The 17,157-nt window shown below is 38.1% G+C and overlaps 1 long non-coding RNA gene across 1 annotated transcript; it reads left to right on the top strand.

Annotated features, from left to right (window-relative positions):
* The first annotated feature begins 336 nt into the window (after positions 1-336).
* Positions 337-2,411, top strand: LOC136286055 (uncharacterized). Its single transcript, XR_010719715.1, has 3 exons — positions 337-396; positions 894-998; positions 1,087-2,411. It is a non-coding gene; the product is annotated as an uncharacterized lncRNA (long non-coding RNA).
* Positions 2,412-17,157: the final 14,746 nt, after the last annotated feature.

Below are 17,157 nucleotides of genomic sequence, written 5' to 3' on the forward strand. Positions count from 1 at the left end.
AATTATCAATATTAGTACATAACCCCACCTAGAGAGGCCTCTGGGAAAATCTACTTTTATCAGATTTCCACCACTAACACCAGGTGATACTGTGGAGAAACTTTTTTCCAGCCCACTAAAAATGAACTAGCCAGAATGCAATGCAAATAGAGTACTCCAGCAGGAAAAAACAAATTCAGTGCCTATAAGTAAACTGAGATGAAGTATGAGTGAAGCAAAGAAAACAGCACTGACTGATCTGTGAAAACTAGTAAGACCTCCAAGAATTGCTTGAGCTCCACCCAGATGTGATGCTGCTTGTGTTAAAGAAGTATTTCTCCATTCCTTCCTGTGACTGCCATGTCCCAGGTGATCCAGCTCGCATGCTCTTTGGCGCAGGATGCCTACTCCTCTCAAGTAAGTGACAATAGTCCTTATAGAGACATTAGGACTTCTTTGGACAACTATTTCTATGCAGGAGGACTTTAAAAATAGCAAATAAAGCTAGCCATGAATGTCAATTAAGTAGCACTTGGCATACTTTAATTCCTTTGCTAGAAAGTGGGTGGCATAACAATTTTTTTTAGTGTTTATCACAGAGATTTCAAATCTGGACACAGAATTAGAATTTTAATTAATAAGTGTCATGATTCAGAAAGAAATGCATTTACCTGTGTTGACTTTAAAATAAGTATTTAGAAAAGCAAAACTTCTCTTGTTCATGGGGAAGAAAGACCCATTGTCAGGGCTCCAAATTCAGGGATCATTCGTCACATCCATTGCTCTGCTGTCAAAAACTTGGATTTATTTTGTAAGCACAGACTGTATTAGCAAATAAAGATGCTAAGCTTAACTCCAGTGAATTTTTATCCCTCTTTATTCTGTCCCCCTGTACGTCAAAATTCTTGCTCCAGCATGCTGAAATTCACCTGCATGTTTCCAAACACTGGAAATGCGGAGGAAACTGAAAAAGAGATTTAACAACAACAACATCCTCATCAACAACAACAACAATGAAGGTAATCTTATATATAAAAATTGTTTTAGGTATGTAATTATAATGCTAATTTCCTGAGCTCTTTCTTGATGATACTCTGTTGCCTGCAGGGGTCACTGTGATTTCCTCAAGCCTCTACTACAACTGAAATCAAAAAGAACCAAAAACCAACACAAAATTATCTACATATAAGAAAACAGCTTTCTTCTTCTTCTTCTTTTTTTTTTTTTTTTTAAATTTTAAAATTGCTATCTCATCCTTGGAGCTTGTTATTAGGACTTTGACAAATGAAAGTAATACTTTTTCTCTGATGTTTTGGTGAATGGGCAACTAACTACGTGATTTACCAGCAAACCTAAAATTTGGCCCTCTCCACTTACCCCATGCTTTGCCTGTGGATTTCAACAAAGAGATCTTCAGTGTATTTCAAAGTAATCCTGGAGAGAAGCATCTGAGTAATCTAGAGGATGCCCAAAGCCTCTGCGTTCCCCCCCACTCTGGTGCTTGTGCAAGCAGTGCCTGTCAGACCCTTGCAGACTGATTGCATATGTCACCTTCCTGTATGCTGGCCCTCCTTCCACTGCTTTTGTGCAGTAATAGTACAATAACTTTCCTGTACAGTGACTCTCTGTATCCATAAAAAGAAGGGGTTGGGTTTTTCTCTGAAGATCACATCCCAAAGTCTTTGCTCAGCCTTTACCCTTGCAAAATCTCATTCAAATCAATGGCTATTTGCATGAGAAAGCGATCACTTAAAATTAGACCTGAGTGAAATAGGCCTTGGTGAGGGAAAGGGGGAGGTAGTGGTGGGGGGTAATAGGTGCTTTCATTTCACGCAGAATAACATTTGATGCATTTGATGTGGTTTGTTATGATTCGTTCAATCAGATTATTAGTTTTTAGATTATTTGCCTGTTGAGGTAAATTGGACTCTTAAGAATTTTGTTAAATGTGTTCTACTTTCTTGAGACTCTGGTTGCAAGATCAATATCTTTTGTTAATAAAATATAAATAAAATCAAGATAAACACAATCAAGCAGGATAGATCACTTAGCCAGAAAACAGATACAAGTCAATTGCCCACCCCAGGTCAACACAGTTCTGTTACCAAAGGTGCTGGACATTTGGCTTGACAGTGAATGATCCAGCGGATGAGAATGTACCAGTAAGGACAGGATCAAAAATGTAGAAGGGCGAGCGGGGAGAAAGGAGAGAGAAATAAAAAAAAAGAAAAAGCCTCAAATTTAGGTCCAACACTCTCTGCTACCTCATAAATGTTTATGTGTTGTTCAAAGGTGCTAGCGTCCAATATTTACCACTGACATTTAACAAGACACTATAACTTGAAGCTGCCCTCATCATGTTCTGCAAGTGACAAGGGATGACAATGAAGACTATTTATGTAGGGACCAAAGAAGTCCGTGCTGTAGCCTTTTTTCTGGTTGAAGATCATGTATTTTATTCCTTATCCACATAAAGCTTCCTGTTTATGCTTTATGCTGATGGAGTGAATTTCATCCTTCATAATTTCACCTACCTAGCTCAAGTCACTTAGGAAGCCTTTATGTAGATTTTACACTTAATTAACATAACCTCATCAGACTTGGTATTTTCTGAAATTTGCACGAACTGGATGTCTTAAGAAACCCTGGCTGCAGACGAAGTCATAAGAATTGCTTTGCTGAGAAAGAGGAAGAAAAATATTGTATACAGCAAAAAGGCAAAGAAAAATTTGGATTAGAAGATGGATTTAGTGGGTTAAGAAGTCACAGAACTTTGACAAAGCACAACTTTACTAATACAAATAAGAACCCTGAGCTGCATTTGAATTCACATCACACCACACCTGGTAAGAATTAGTCTAGCACAGCATCATCAATCATAGTGTGGTTGTCAGTTTTGACATCCTTTAAGTCTACGTTGTATGCTTAATGACTACATTACAGAAAATGTAAACAGACACCAAACATACAGGTATGCCCTATATATTTTAAAAAGTTGCTGTATATTTAAAAATAAAAATAAAACAGCACCAACAGTGCTTTATATAGAAAGTGAATTAGTAAACTGTAAAACAAGCTGCTAAAAAATAATCAGAAAAAGAATTCTTAACACAAGCAAAAAAAAGAAACAAAACCCACAAAACAAAAAAAGCCTGAAATATTAAGGAACTTTGATTAACCCAATTAGGGAAAACATTATTAAATTAACAACAAATAATATTTAGAGAAAATAGACACTCTCTTATATTTTGCTATTGTATATTTTTTTCTCTCTCAAATATCATTAAATATTTTCTTAGCTATACATCCTGTGAATTTTTGAGTTTGATATTGTGACCATGATTTACTAATAAGGACTCTGGAGTCACTTGTGAGCCCATTACAAGCCTTGTATTAATAATTCATAAGGGAAAAACATGCTGAAGAAGTGCTTGGGATCATGACCTAAGTGAAATGCTTGAGTTCAAACTAAAAATTTCCCAAATTCCATTTTTATTATTAGCAGATTTCTAGAATTACAACACTTACAAGAAAGCTTTCAGTTCTGCAGCTCAGAGGGTTGACCAGGTATTATAAGGCCCCTTGTCTCATTTGCTTGTGTGATTTGTGACTAAAACTTCCACAGACTTCAGTGAGTGCAGGATCAGGTCCCTCAACAATTCATTCAGGGGGAAGCTTAATTTGAGATTTTAGTGAGTGTTTATTTTCTGGCTCAACAGCAGTATATTTTGGAAGTGTGAAAAATGTATGCAAAGAAGGGTCAAGATCCAGATGTAAGAATGAATAGCAAGAACACATTCAAAGGGTACAGGAGGAGTGAGAACTGTAAATACATCTGTGAGCTGGTCTGTGAAAGGTAATGCTGTCTCTTTACTGAAACTGCATTGTACGTTCTTGTGGTATGTGTGTAACTGCCTCTGCAGAGAAATCTAAAAGGTTTTAAAATACAAAGCCCTCACTTTTTCTTTGTAAATTAGTTTTGTTAAGTTTCCAAAGTAAAAAGCCAGAAAACAATATTTTACTTTAATTCATTTGAATAATCTTCCTCATTTCTGTGATCTATCACTCACAGATAAGAAGCACCTTGTGAATTTTATTACTTCTAAAAAATAGATCTTATTCAATTAGCAACTGTCACTGAAAAAAATAGACAATAAACCTCCACATCTGATTAAAATGGAAAGAAACTTTGTGTGAAATGCATGAAATTGAAAACTGTTATATTTCTTTGAAAATGAGCATTCTTACAGAAATTCCTTTCAAAGTTTTTTACTGAGAATGAATCAAAGACCCAAAGTTGTTTTAATTTTAGTCATCAGGAACAAAATTTGAATTGGGAACTGCCTCAGATATCTGTAGTTTTAATTTAGCTATTTGTTTTAGGAATAATAATGTTTCAAAGCTTTAAGGGAATTCATGTCTTTTTTGAATTTTGATTTATTCCTTTAGGATCCCCATTCATTTCTAGAACAAGGAGGGGAAAAAAAAAGAGAGAAGCACTCTTTACAGACATCCCAACTTTATTAAAACATATCAACCCAGAGAAAAAAAACTGAAAAATTTCCTATATCAGTTTTTAAATGAGAATTTTATCATTACAACATAAATTATCTAAATATATATAAATATTATATAAAATAATAAAATTAAAATACTTCTACATGTTTGATTACCACAGGTCTGTACTATTATTTAATGCTGAGATACTTTCACATATATATGTATGGGTGGCACAGTAACAAAGTTTTGAATATTAATTACTATTTTGTAAAGCAATTCTCGTAAGTCTTTGGTCTAAGCCAACCAAGTCCTTACTCAAGCAAAACAACTTAAATGCTGAGGGGAGTTTTACCTAGCTCAGTACTTCAATCTCCTTAGAGATCAATAAATAATTAAAAATTTTATCTTACAAGCCACTGTGTTTTAAAATTGACTTCTTTTGAATTAATCTTTTCTTTATGTGTTGGAGAAATGGTAGAGAATTTCTCCCCTGCCTTTGTGCCTGCACTTTCTTAGAAAAGTCTTTGCAGGCAGCATTCTGCAACGCTATATCCAGCCCTAGTTTGGTTCTGAAACAGTCCCATTTTTGGATCGCTTTTCCTTTAACAACCTGATTACACTGCACGATTTACTTCCACAGTTCCAGAACTCCTCATTACTAATTCCAATAGCAAAAACTTGGCAGAACCCCTGAGAAGCAAACCTTCAAATCTAGAATTAAATAACAGAATATATTAGACATTGGATATTTTCAGGGAAATTTTACTTGAGGGAAAATAAATACAAACATCTTGTTCTGTGATCTGTGAGTAAACTGCTTCAACTCCTGTGCTGCTCCTAAAAAAGCTTCTGACAATTATGTCTTTTAAGCCAAAGTTTTAACAGTGTGTTTCTGAGGCAGGCATACATACTTCATACAGTATTAATAAAGGGTTTCCTGAATTAATGAAAATGTGCCGTATTCACATATAACGAATAAGCACCTAATTAAAAGCACAGTAAAAGCAGGAGCATAGATACTGGTGGGGTTTTTTTTTAATTTTTTTTTTATTAATATCTATTGTATTACTTTAGCCTTTAATGTGAACCTCTTCAGCTGACTGATGCCCAAAGGGGAGCTAACAAATCGCTCAGCTGGTGGCTGACACTGGTCCTGAAGAAAGCTAGTAAGGAACACTTTGCAGTCTTTCAGAGCCTCTACACCAGCTGTCACCCAGCTATAGGTGCTGAAAAGCTCCTGTCACTTCATCCAAAGGGATTTACTTGGTCAGAAGGAAAATTTAAATACAAAGCATGCAGCTAAGAAGCTAGTGAAAAGGATTATGAGTGCACAAGAGCACATGTGTATAAGACACTAATACATCTTTAGGAAATTTCAGATCCCCAAAGCCAGGATTACTGCCAGAGGCAGGGTGGTATACGTATGCTGGGACCTTTACCATTAGAGTTATTATCTCCCAACTATTCAACTTTATAGGTCTTTCATCATGTGTGTGTGTGCGTGTGTGTGTGTGTATGGGGGCGGGGGGGGGGGGGTCTTGGTGGTTGTGAGGAAGAGGAGGAGGTTGTTTTAAAAAATACTTCCCTTATCTTCAATAGGGAAGCAAGAAAAGACATTACTGACAGAATATTCTGTAGAATTCACCTGCATTTAAAACACTTTATGGCTTTTTATTTATCATCTGCTGTTAAACGGGTGTGTGTGTGCACCGTTGCACAAATGGACCCAAATGTCCAGCTTAATTGTTTAATCATGACTAAAGTAAACAAAGCACATCGTCTTGTGCTCACCATCAGAGCCGCTGAGTGGAGGAGTTGAACACGCAGGAGAGGCGCATGGCAGGAGCGACCTGCCCAGATAGGGCAAGGTTGACCTGTGCGATCTGGCCATCTCTGCAAACTGACACTTAAGAAAATGGCACACTAGACCTGCCAGCTGAGCTTGCAGGGGAATGGCCGTGGGAAGAATGCAGTCCTGCAGAGAGCTGGAAACGCTGTGCTGTGAAGAGTTGAGGGAGGGCAGTTGAATCTCAACTCTAGCCTTCTCTTCTTGTTCCTTTTATTTTATTTTTTAAAAATTTTTCTCTCATAAATGTAATTTAAAAATCACCGAGGGGAAAAAGAAAGGAATAGAAAACATGAAACAGAAGAGTAATGTCTATAAAAACTTACATTTTTTTAGCCAGCTTAACAGTGCAGTCACACTCGACTCGGAGCAGCACCCATGCTGGCTGGCCTGTGGCGAGGTACTGCTAATCTATGTTAATAAAGCCCCTGGCCTGGCCTGCTGGATGCAGGAAAGTTGATGATAATGCCAAGTTGTTTAGAGGAGGAACGGAAGGCGAGACCACAGCACGAGATGCCGGCTAGCACCGGCGAGCCCCGGAGAGGGTCACGCTGGCGGTGGCGGCTGTGGGCTGGGGCCCGCAGCCCCGGGACGGTTCCCGCAGCCCCGGGCCGGTCCCCGCAGCCCCGGGCCGGTCCCCGCAGTCCCGGCCGGTCCCCGCAGCCCCGGGCCGGTCCCCGCAGCCCTGGCCGGGCTCCGCGCAGGCGGCAGCGTGACCGAAACGGGGGGAGAGCAAGGCAGGAGGGCGAGGGGCTGAGGGGAGGAGGGGATGCAGGCAGGCAGGAGGGGTGGGGTGTGGGGTTCACCTGCAATTCCTGCGGGCAATGGGGAGGAGTGGGAAGGTGGCAATGAAACGTGGAAGGTTCAATGGAGAAACTGTATTTTTGGGGAAATTCTCCGCGTAGAGCCTTTAGAAACATTAGCATTATCTGCCTCACAAAGCAGGAGGTTTAACAAAAAGTGCTACACAGCGAGAACCAGCTGCCTTTAGAGGTCACTAGAACATCACTGCAGTATTTACAAAATTTCCATGAAGGATTAGAAGTTAGTCTAAAGCCCTATATACACTATATACAGTTCCAGTGGATGCTGTATACTATTATCTAAATTTCTTCACATAGACTATCATGTATCTGCCCCAGCAAAGCTGATTAGTGAAGCAGCTTGACTCTGACATATCCTTTATGCCAGCCACAAGCTGCCTTGCACAGCCACCTTATTCACTGTGGAGACAGGCCTGAAGCAAGATTGTAACACAACAAATGCAAATGAGATGAGCCTTACACCACTTAAAATGAGATGGCTATAATATGTAACAGCTTAATGTGCCCACAGAAGTGATTGATGCCCCCTCCATATCTCTAAAGAGCTTCAGTTTTGATGCACCCCGTTTTTAACTAATATTTCTTATTATTCCTCTTCCTGGCAATGTCTTTCTCTTTTTCCTTAGTGTAGCGAAAGGAGGAAGGAAGCCAAATGCCATACAACTTATCAAAGCTGGTTGCCTCTCTCAAGACCCTGACTTATGAAAACAAAAATTTGAAGGATCCCTTAATCAGCTCTTAGCAATTTGTTTAGATTATTCCAGCAGAAGTTTGGTCCTTTGTAAGTCAGTTATCCCTGATATTAAGCTGGGAAGAAGCAAGGAAAGATATTAACTGCAAAGAAGCGATGTTTGTAACCTGACAAACCGTTTGTCATGGGGCAACACAGTCTGAGGGTCTGTGATCTATTGCCGTTAATCCAAACAGACCACAGCCCCACAGTCACTCTGTCTCATTAGCAGATAGCCATGAATTTTAGGAAAATTTCATACAAATCTAGCAACCTTTACTAACCTAGCTGGCTATGCATTTCTAAACAGAATTTGTTCCCTGTCTTTAAAATAAGCAGAAAACAGATTCCTCCATTTCCCCTAAAATCAATCTTTCACTTTATCTGTCAGTTTCTTTCTCCCAATTAATGTTCCAAATTCATTTATTTTTCTCATAATTTTTTTTTTGCGTACCTTGGCACGAGTTTTTCATTCAATACTTGTGCGTAATGTGACAGACTTAACGTTGTGCTGCTTAGCAGTAATAATAATAATAATAAAGTGACTTCGTTAATGAATTGAGATGAATCAAAAATGCCTTATTAATTATTGCTTGCCTAGTAGGCTAAGCTTTGGCTCTTCACCTCACTGGCCCAGAGAACATTTCTTGCCTTTGGCCATGTCGGAGGGGCTCATTAAAACATCTCTTGGGAGCAGATAGAAATTGTTAGTGAAAAGCAATGGTCAGTGCCTCAGCTAGAACCCAGAAGGGAAGGGAATCCCTCATCACTGAGAGCTAACAAGGCTGTATGTATTACACCTGTAATCAAACTGCTCCGAAAATGCCAGGAGACCGCTGAGCTCTCTTTGTGATTGGTGAAGTTATCTGAAAATGCTGAATCCAATCCATAATTGATGTGCACACATACAATTACAAGCCTCCAGATATCAGTTAAAATGTTGCAGTTGCAAGCCTTAAGGAGTGGTAAACCTTAACATGCCTGGCATAAAATAAGGTGTTTGACATAATAGAAGTGAACCTGTTTTGCTTCCACGCACTGCCAGTTAAATTTTAATTGAATTTGCTACATTTGTTAACAGATGTAATTATAGAAAACCTTACTGAAAAACGATATATGGATGGGCTTGGGTATCTTGTAGATATTTTGTGAATCAGGGCTGGGGCATCTTTTCACTTTCACATTTTGTGAATTAATTTATGTGTTTAAATAAAGATCTACATCACTGATTTGCCTAAGGTAAGTAAAATTTGCTATGACATGAAATGTGACCTTGGGATATTGAAGTTTGAGAATTTTACATGTCCTAAGGTGAAAATTGGTGCCTCTTGAAAACTTGCATTTGTTTCTGTCCTGCCTATGATCTCCTAGAGTAGTCAGAATTGCAAATTGTTTTCAAGGCTTGGCTTCCAAGTAAGTCACCCTCTAGTAGATGAGATGCTGAAATGTGAGATAAAAGATGGCTTAAAATGAGTTCAACTGATAAATTTACAAGTTAATGGCATAATATTCTCCAAAATATTATAGATACTTACTACAGCTCTTCCAGTCACCCTCCGAATTAGTTTTCTTTTATTTTTTTATATTTTTTTTTACTTCTTGGTTAATGTATGAGAAAAAAAAACATCTTCTGATGTTATGTATAAGCAGATAAGCTTTTAGAGAAACTGACAATTGTAATCACTCTGAGGAGAGGATGGCAGGACAGTGGGGAAGCTGTACAATGGTAAAACAGGAAAAGCAAGTGGAGAAGAGATGATGTAGAAAAACTCAACTACCTACCATAAATATTTTTGGAGTGTACCCATTTGTTTAAAATGGGACAATTACCATGAGTTTAGGATGGGACAATAATTATTGCTGCTCAAGAAGGCTTCCCTATTTTGCAAGGTACTTTGATGTAAAAAATGATTGATAGATAGATAGATAGATAGATAGACAGACAGACTGACTGACCCCTGGATCCATTGAAAATGGACTACAACATGAAGAACATGGTCTACTGCACTCTGTCTGGTGCTACTGTTTGTGCTACAACTGACTCTAGGGTGTTCTTCTAAAGAGTTACAAAAATAAACTAAAATATATTGGCCATTAATGAACAGGAATCACAGACTACCTCTTTCCAGTGCATCTGCCAGTGTTTGGAAAACTCTCTCTTAGCTATGATGGGGAGGCTTTCCACTGTCCAGCCTTAGCTGCTTCAAGACATGCTGCCCTAAGTCAGGCAGACAGGCTGCCTCTATAAATGCTGGGAAGAGACAGCCATGCTAATTGTCCCAGCTGTCTTAGAGCGGCAGATTTGTGCTTCAGAGGCAGAGGGAGTCCAGTTGAGACTGGAGAAGGCAAAGGCCTAGGAGAGATTAATCCTGCCTAAAATGACTTGTCTTTTTTTGTTGTTTTGGGGCTTTTGTTGTTTGGTTGGGTTTTTTGTTTGTTTGTTTGTTTGTTTGTTTTAAGATTCCATTTGTAATGTTTCTAAAGCCCTCATCATTAAAATGATTTTTTTGTCTGGATTTTTGTTTCAGCAAAACTTCATTTCGCATTATCTTTTAATTGTACCTTTTTAGGTACTGCAGTGAACTGGAAGGTGAGAGAAGAAAAATTGCCGATCAAATACCATCTCAAAGTATTGGACTGAGAGGTGTAGACAGAGTTCAAATACCTACTGACATTTATTTGAAGACACATTTAGTTTTCTGTTTTATTTTTATATGCAAGATTGAAAAGGGGAAAACATACAAAACTACAGACCCGGAATTTTTTAAATAAAAGAATAAAACCTATTTTTTCTTATTTTTCCTAAACTGTAAGGAAGGCAGATGAGACCTGAATGATTTTCAAACTGATGCCACTCTGAAATTTCATCCCACCACCCAAAGTAGCAACATAAGGACCTGCTTGTTGAAAGGGTTGCATGTTTGACTAGAAACACAATTTCAGTGGTAGAAGTCCTTTCTACTGGCTTCTGTAGAAACAGCAAAAAGACTGTCACCATCCTCTAAAAGCAGATGGTTTAAAGAACTTCACCAAGTTGGTGACTAGACATGTGTAGCCTAATTTGCAGCCCTGTTCTAATTACTAAGACAATATAGATACCAGGCCAAATTCATCCTCCAGAAAGCCCTGGCTATATTCAGATCATATGAGATGTGAATTTGACCTGTGGACTGTGGTGATGTAAATGTCAAATACTGAGGAAATGCAGAAAAGCAGATTTTCCCCACCTTTGCTCTGTCTTCATTTCAGGGCTGACAGTGGCTCATCCTTGTAAATGAGAACACCTCAACACTGCTCTAAGTTCCACTGGCTTGTAGCACCCTCCAAGGTGGTTTTGTGCCACTGAGAGTGTTACCAGCATGGGTTCTGGCTGTGGGCCCTTCAGTGGGGTGGAGTGAGAACAAAGAGATCCTTTGTTCTGCTGCCCTTGAGGATCCTCTGGCTTCAAGGTAATCCTCCAGCCACCATCAGGGCAGTTTTCTAGGATCTTTGCCCTGCTGGACTCAGATACAAGTTCTGCTTGTAAAGTCTCACCCTTGCCATTACATGTTAAAAAGATGAAGGGATGTTAATTTGTGACAGAGTTTGTACTTCCAGCTCATGAAAAGATTTCTGCCATGCCTGCTTCTGGCCTTGGCATTTGCAAGGTACTTCTGTGCATTCTCCATTGGTCAAATTTTGCCTGAAGATGACCTTAACTTTTGAAATATCGCCAAATATGTATGTATGTAATGCTTGGAATAATTTAGAAAAACTTGTGTCTATACTAAGTCTTTTAATCAAATGAGGGATCAGCAGTATCAGTAATGCCTGACTACTAGTATGTCAGTGCACAAATAATAAAGTAGCAATTAGAGACATGGTAGGAAAAAAACTGACAGATGTCAATTATTACCTTGAACTCAGTGATTGTGGATGCCTCTACATGTAATGCATATGCATGTGCACGTAACAGGATACATGCAGCTCTTGTATGTCCAGGTGTAACAACCCTTATATACATAATGACGTATACATGGTACAGTTTCCGATCAAAACAAATAGAGCCCCAAAGTGACCATTTAAACTGCAAGCAAATGATGCTTCCAGCCTGTGGTCCCTGCTCTGAATACAAGCAGGTGAGGAATGGTGCTAAATGCTTTTGATGTTGCCAGCTCCCATTTGCCACCCAACTTTTTTCTCCTCCAAAACCTCTTAACAAACTTCAAAGGCCTCCTTGCTTCTTGCCTTAATCCCGTGCACTGAGACCTCTAGTTCAAAGAACTTTCCTTAAACCCTCTTCTTAAACTGCAACCAAAACTTTTTCTTTCCTTTCCACAAAGTAGCAATTACAGCTCTGTTGCGTGGCAATTGGGCTTGGGCCGATCAGCTCCTGCTATTAATTAATCTCACAAAGGGGGCTCATTTCCTGGCATTCAAATTGACAAGAGAGCAGAGAACAGAAAGCCCTTTCAAAGCAGTTCCAGTTAACTGAGGGAAGAGGTATCAGAAGAAAGAGCCCCACAGTATTTGAGGTAGAGGGCACATTTGATACTACCTATGCTTGCTACTGATTGAGTGATTTTGTTAAGGAGAGCTCTTTACTAATCTTTTACCTGCAAAAAGCTCAAGAGCAAGTAAATGCAGCACAATTATTGCTAAATTGTGGCAAAGAGGCTTCGCAGGCCAGGCTTTTGGTTTCACTCTCCCAGTGCATCTTCTGCAGCATTACACTTACTTAAAACAGAAAGTGTTCACTTTACCAACACAGAAAAGCTCTTGGAAGAAGGGGGAGGGGGGCAGAGGAGGTGGGGGGGAGATGAAGAGGCAAGAAAGAAGAATAGCAGACAAGAGATTAAAGCTTTTTATTCAGTATCTCTTTCGTATTCAAATTGTGCTAAGGGCTCTGTGAAAGTTAGAAGCAAGCTTGTTCAGGAGGGCTTCTAAAGTGTGTACATGGATTTCATGGGAATAGAAAAGAAGCCACGGACTGACTAATGAAAGAAAGATAAGATGTCCTATATAAAACAACTCAAGAGTGGTTCAATTACTTCAGCAAACCATCAAGTAAGCTTTGAAGATTTGAGGAAACACTGTTAAAATGTAACAAAAAACTCATGTTGCAGGTTTTGTACCATTATATGTTTGTATACTGTGTGAATTACTTAAACTATATTCCCTCTGTGAACGTTGTTTACCTCTTTGGAGTTTTTATTATTATTTTTCTGGAAGAGCTATGTTTGTCTGGAAGAGTTATGGAAAATGAAGCATTCATGTTTGATCTTTATATCTCTGTGAAAGGGAGTGTACCGTAAAAATATGGCATCATTGTTTACAAAAATAAACCTGGGAATTAAAGGTCTGTGGCTGACAGTTTCACATATTTCTCTTTGCAGTTAAAATAGCCATCCTGACATAGGCTAAATTGTACAAGAAATAACCAACTCCTTTCACCCTGGGAAAGGTCTGAACTGAGGAATATACCCGCTATAAAAATAAAGCCTGCAGTTTAGAGAATGCCTATTTTTAATTGCAGCTCTCTCTCTCTCTTTCTCTGTCTCCTTCCCCTCCCCAGTTCTCTGTGTCTAAGACTTGACAAGTAACATCAAACATGGCCCAAGAACAAAGCTAACCAACCATGGCCTGCAGCATCCTTCAACCAGAAGTCATCTTTAGTCAAGCTTTGCTATCTGACTTGTAGTGTTTCTGTTTGTAATCTTCAAGCAGAAGTCCTAAAACTCTTGTGGTATAAAGGTTTCTTGTTTTCTGTCTGGTAAGATACAATAAGAGTGATGGAATGCTTTAACTCTTGTAGTAATTGTCAGCCACCACTGCCCTGGTGCTCTGGCTTCAGAAACCTAGAGCTGAGACCACTACTTTATGCCTTCTGAGTTTACATCGTGTTTATTGTTTTGTTTTGAATAATGTATCTGTAAAACTCCAAATTTAAAGTGCAGCTCAATCCCCTTCTGTGCCAAGTGTCCTGAAACCCTACTGAATTTCCTTCATAGGTTAATGGTTTTTTTTTTTTTAGTTGGGTCAAATAGATGGCAATGCCATATCACATCAAGAGAAAGACAGTGGTGTTTCTTGAACCAAAGTAAACAAAAACAGTTTACAGGTCATTTTCTCACAAGAGAAAAAAGGAATGTTGCCAGCAAAACTCATCAAATTGTGGAGATAATGAAAACAAGGGAAAAATGAAAACTGGAAAACAAAGAAAACATGCATTTTGCAGCCCGTGATCAAGGAAAGTCTTATGAACTAATTCAAAACCAGTATTTTGTTTTCAGTGGGCTGTCAAAGATCTCATGGTTCTCTAAAACTCAGGGAATTAACTGGGGACCTCAGATGGTCGTTAAAATACAGCACTACTCACTTTACTCAGTATTTGGCAGTTCTGTTGCCTTCACAAACACTCAGAGAAAGGTTATATAAATTTTGTTTTGCCCTTTAGCAATTTAAACTCTTAATGCTGCATGACCAAACTACCTGCAGTAAGCAATTTCATTGCTCCACCGAGTCTCTGAATGTTTGCTGGCGCTGGGGTGCAGTAGTGCTGATGTCCCACTGGTTGGATCTTGAGCATCTCCTTGAAAGACTAGCTGCTGAAAGGGACTGTGAAGAGAACTAAGAGATCTGAGATATTTGGTAATCCAATAAACAAAGGTGGAAAACACTTTGATGCCCAAAGGCAAGCAATAGTCATACTTGGAACATCATTTAAAACCAGCTTTATTTAAAATAAAAATAAACGCAGAAATCAAAATCATAGTCAAGCATTTTCCACAATTTTTGAATTAACCATGATTTTAAGAAGAAAAAGTTTTTATTTTTTTAAAAAAAAAATCACAAAAAATCTTAAAACCTAGAAGAAAGAAGCATCTCTGTTCAGACATGCCAGAAAAAAAAAAAATCGTATTTTGAATGAACTAAAATGATCATAAGTTAGGACTTATGAATTTAACACCTTCTACTTTTCTCCATCCCTGTAGGAAGTCCTGTCAGCCACAGGGAGAGGACAGTGAAGAAATTAAGAGAGAAGACAATTTTTGTGTTGTAATAAGCTTTCTTTTTCCTTAATTTTTATGATGTTCATTGCAATATGCTGGTAAATACAGATGCAATTAGGACTGTTCTGCTACTTTCTTTGTTCAATTGCCCATATTCCCAATATTCCAAATTAAACTTTTTCTTTCTTTCTTTCTTTCTTTCTTTCTTTCTTTCTTTCTTTCTTTCTTTCTTTCTTTCTTTCTTTCTTTCTTTCTTTCTTTCTTTCTTTCTTTCTTTCTTTCTTTCTTTCTTTCTTTCTTTCTTTCTTTCTTTCTTTCTTTCTTTCTTTCTTTCTTTCTTTCTTTCTTTCTTTCTTTCTTTCTTCCTTCCTTCCTTCCTTCCTTCCTTCCTTCCTTCCTTCCTTCCTTCCTTCCTTCCTTCTTTCATAACATATATATTAAAATGTTTGCCTCTTCTTTCATAATATATATTAAAATGTTTGCCTCTATGTTTTATTTGTCAGTAACTTAGGTCCTAGCGGAATTGCATAATTTCATCCTTAATAGAATATCTGTTCTTTCATTCAAATAGTGACAATATCTATCAAATGTATCAACTTTGTATATTTCATATACATGCATTTGATATTCATTGACAGACATGAATCTTTTCATGGTGTGTTTGGAATTCTGCTCCATATATTACCTTTTTCAGTGGAGCAACATCTTGAAGGCACTTTCAATGTTGCAGGAAATAAGAAAACTACAGCAAACTTTAAGTAAACTAAGACTTCACTTACAGTTCCATGCCTCTTGTTTTGAGTATCTTAGTAATAGCTGTCAGTACCACTATCACCTCCACTGAAGAAATGAGAGATAACCTTTAGTTACACTTTCAAGAGAATTGTGTTCCCCTGGCTTCTCTTGTCCTTGTGAACTCTTCTCGTCCTACTCCTTCTCTCTCTATTTTTTTCCTTTACCTAACTAATTTAGATTGCATGTTTGTTGAAGCATCACTCCTGTCATTTTATGGGTACTGCTTAGCTAGATAAGGAGATAAGCAGATATAGATGGATAGATAGATAGATAGATAGATAGATAGATAGATAGATAGATAGTAGATAAATAGATACATAGATAGATGGATAAACTCCAATCAACTTTGATTCCTATGTTTATGTATATATATACAGGTGCCATGTAACTCCAGAATACACCTATCTGCTTCCAAAGATTTGATAGATGGAAGTGTTCAGAAATCAAAGTTGTTTCAAAACCCTTGCCAGACATGTGGCTTTCTTGAGTTCCAGTAAAGTTAACAACAAGTTTTGCATTGACCTTATTGTGAGTTAAATTAGGTATCAAACATAATGGATTTTTTTCAAATAAAATACAAAAGTCTATATGGAAAGGACTCCTTGAGTTGTCTTGTTTTAGACATTCCAGAAAGCAAAGTAACTCTCAAATTCTCTGAAATTCTTTTTGATTGGTGAAAATTAAAGAATTTTCACAGGAAATAAATAAAAAGCTTCTGATTAACTGACCAACAAAGCAAAAGTCCTTCTCTCTTCCTAAAATGAGCAGTTCTTTACCAGCTTAATAAAATTGTCTGGGGTAATTTTACTGGTTCTGAACTTGATATAAAGACAAATACTATTCTTGAGAGAGTATAAAGCATACCTTTAGATCAATAGAGCATAGGAAATCCTCCAGAGATACAGTCTTGTTTATGGTCAGAGAAGCCTTTTTTGGGATGGAAAGGGAGAGTTTCACAGTGTTCAGGCTCATTAGAGTAAGTATCAGCCTAGAGGAGCCCTAATTTCTTTGAGACTGCAAAAGAGATTCAATTAAAACCTAAGCCCTTTTTCAATTGTGGTACTGGAATAATAGATTCTATGGCAAGTATCTTGGAGACGGTGGAAGCGGCTGCTCCTTTTTTTTATGCATAGTTCACTGATTAACATCTGCCTGATTGAACCCTTATAAACTTGGAATGGACTGAAATTTTATTGAGTAGGCTTGCTGAAAGGTCTCTGAAATACATGTATACGATGCCTGTGGGCATATAGATGGGCAAATAAGTGGGACTTCATCGGGTGTTCTGCTACCTGAGGACTGTACACAGAATTTACAGTAAAAGCTAGTAAGAGTCATGGTATCAGGTGGTAGGTGTCCCTCAGTTCATTTGCTATCCCTTGTGCTTGGACAGCAAAACTGACTTCAGAGATTACAGGAGCAATAAGCCTGTGACAGTTATCACTGAAGATTTTCTGAGCTTTTACAGAGGGCAAATAAAATTTTAAACTT

Source organism: Chamaea fasciata, unplaced genomic scaffold (assembly GCF_029207755.1).
Source record: "Chamaea fasciata isolate MVZ Bird 193981 ecotype frontalis unplaced genomic scaffold, bChaFas1.0.hap1 SCAF_2, whole genome shotgun sequence".
NCBI classification, from domain to species: domain Eukaryota; kingdom Metazoa; phylum Chordata; class Aves; order Passeriformes; family Sylviidae; genus Chamaea; species Chamaea fasciata.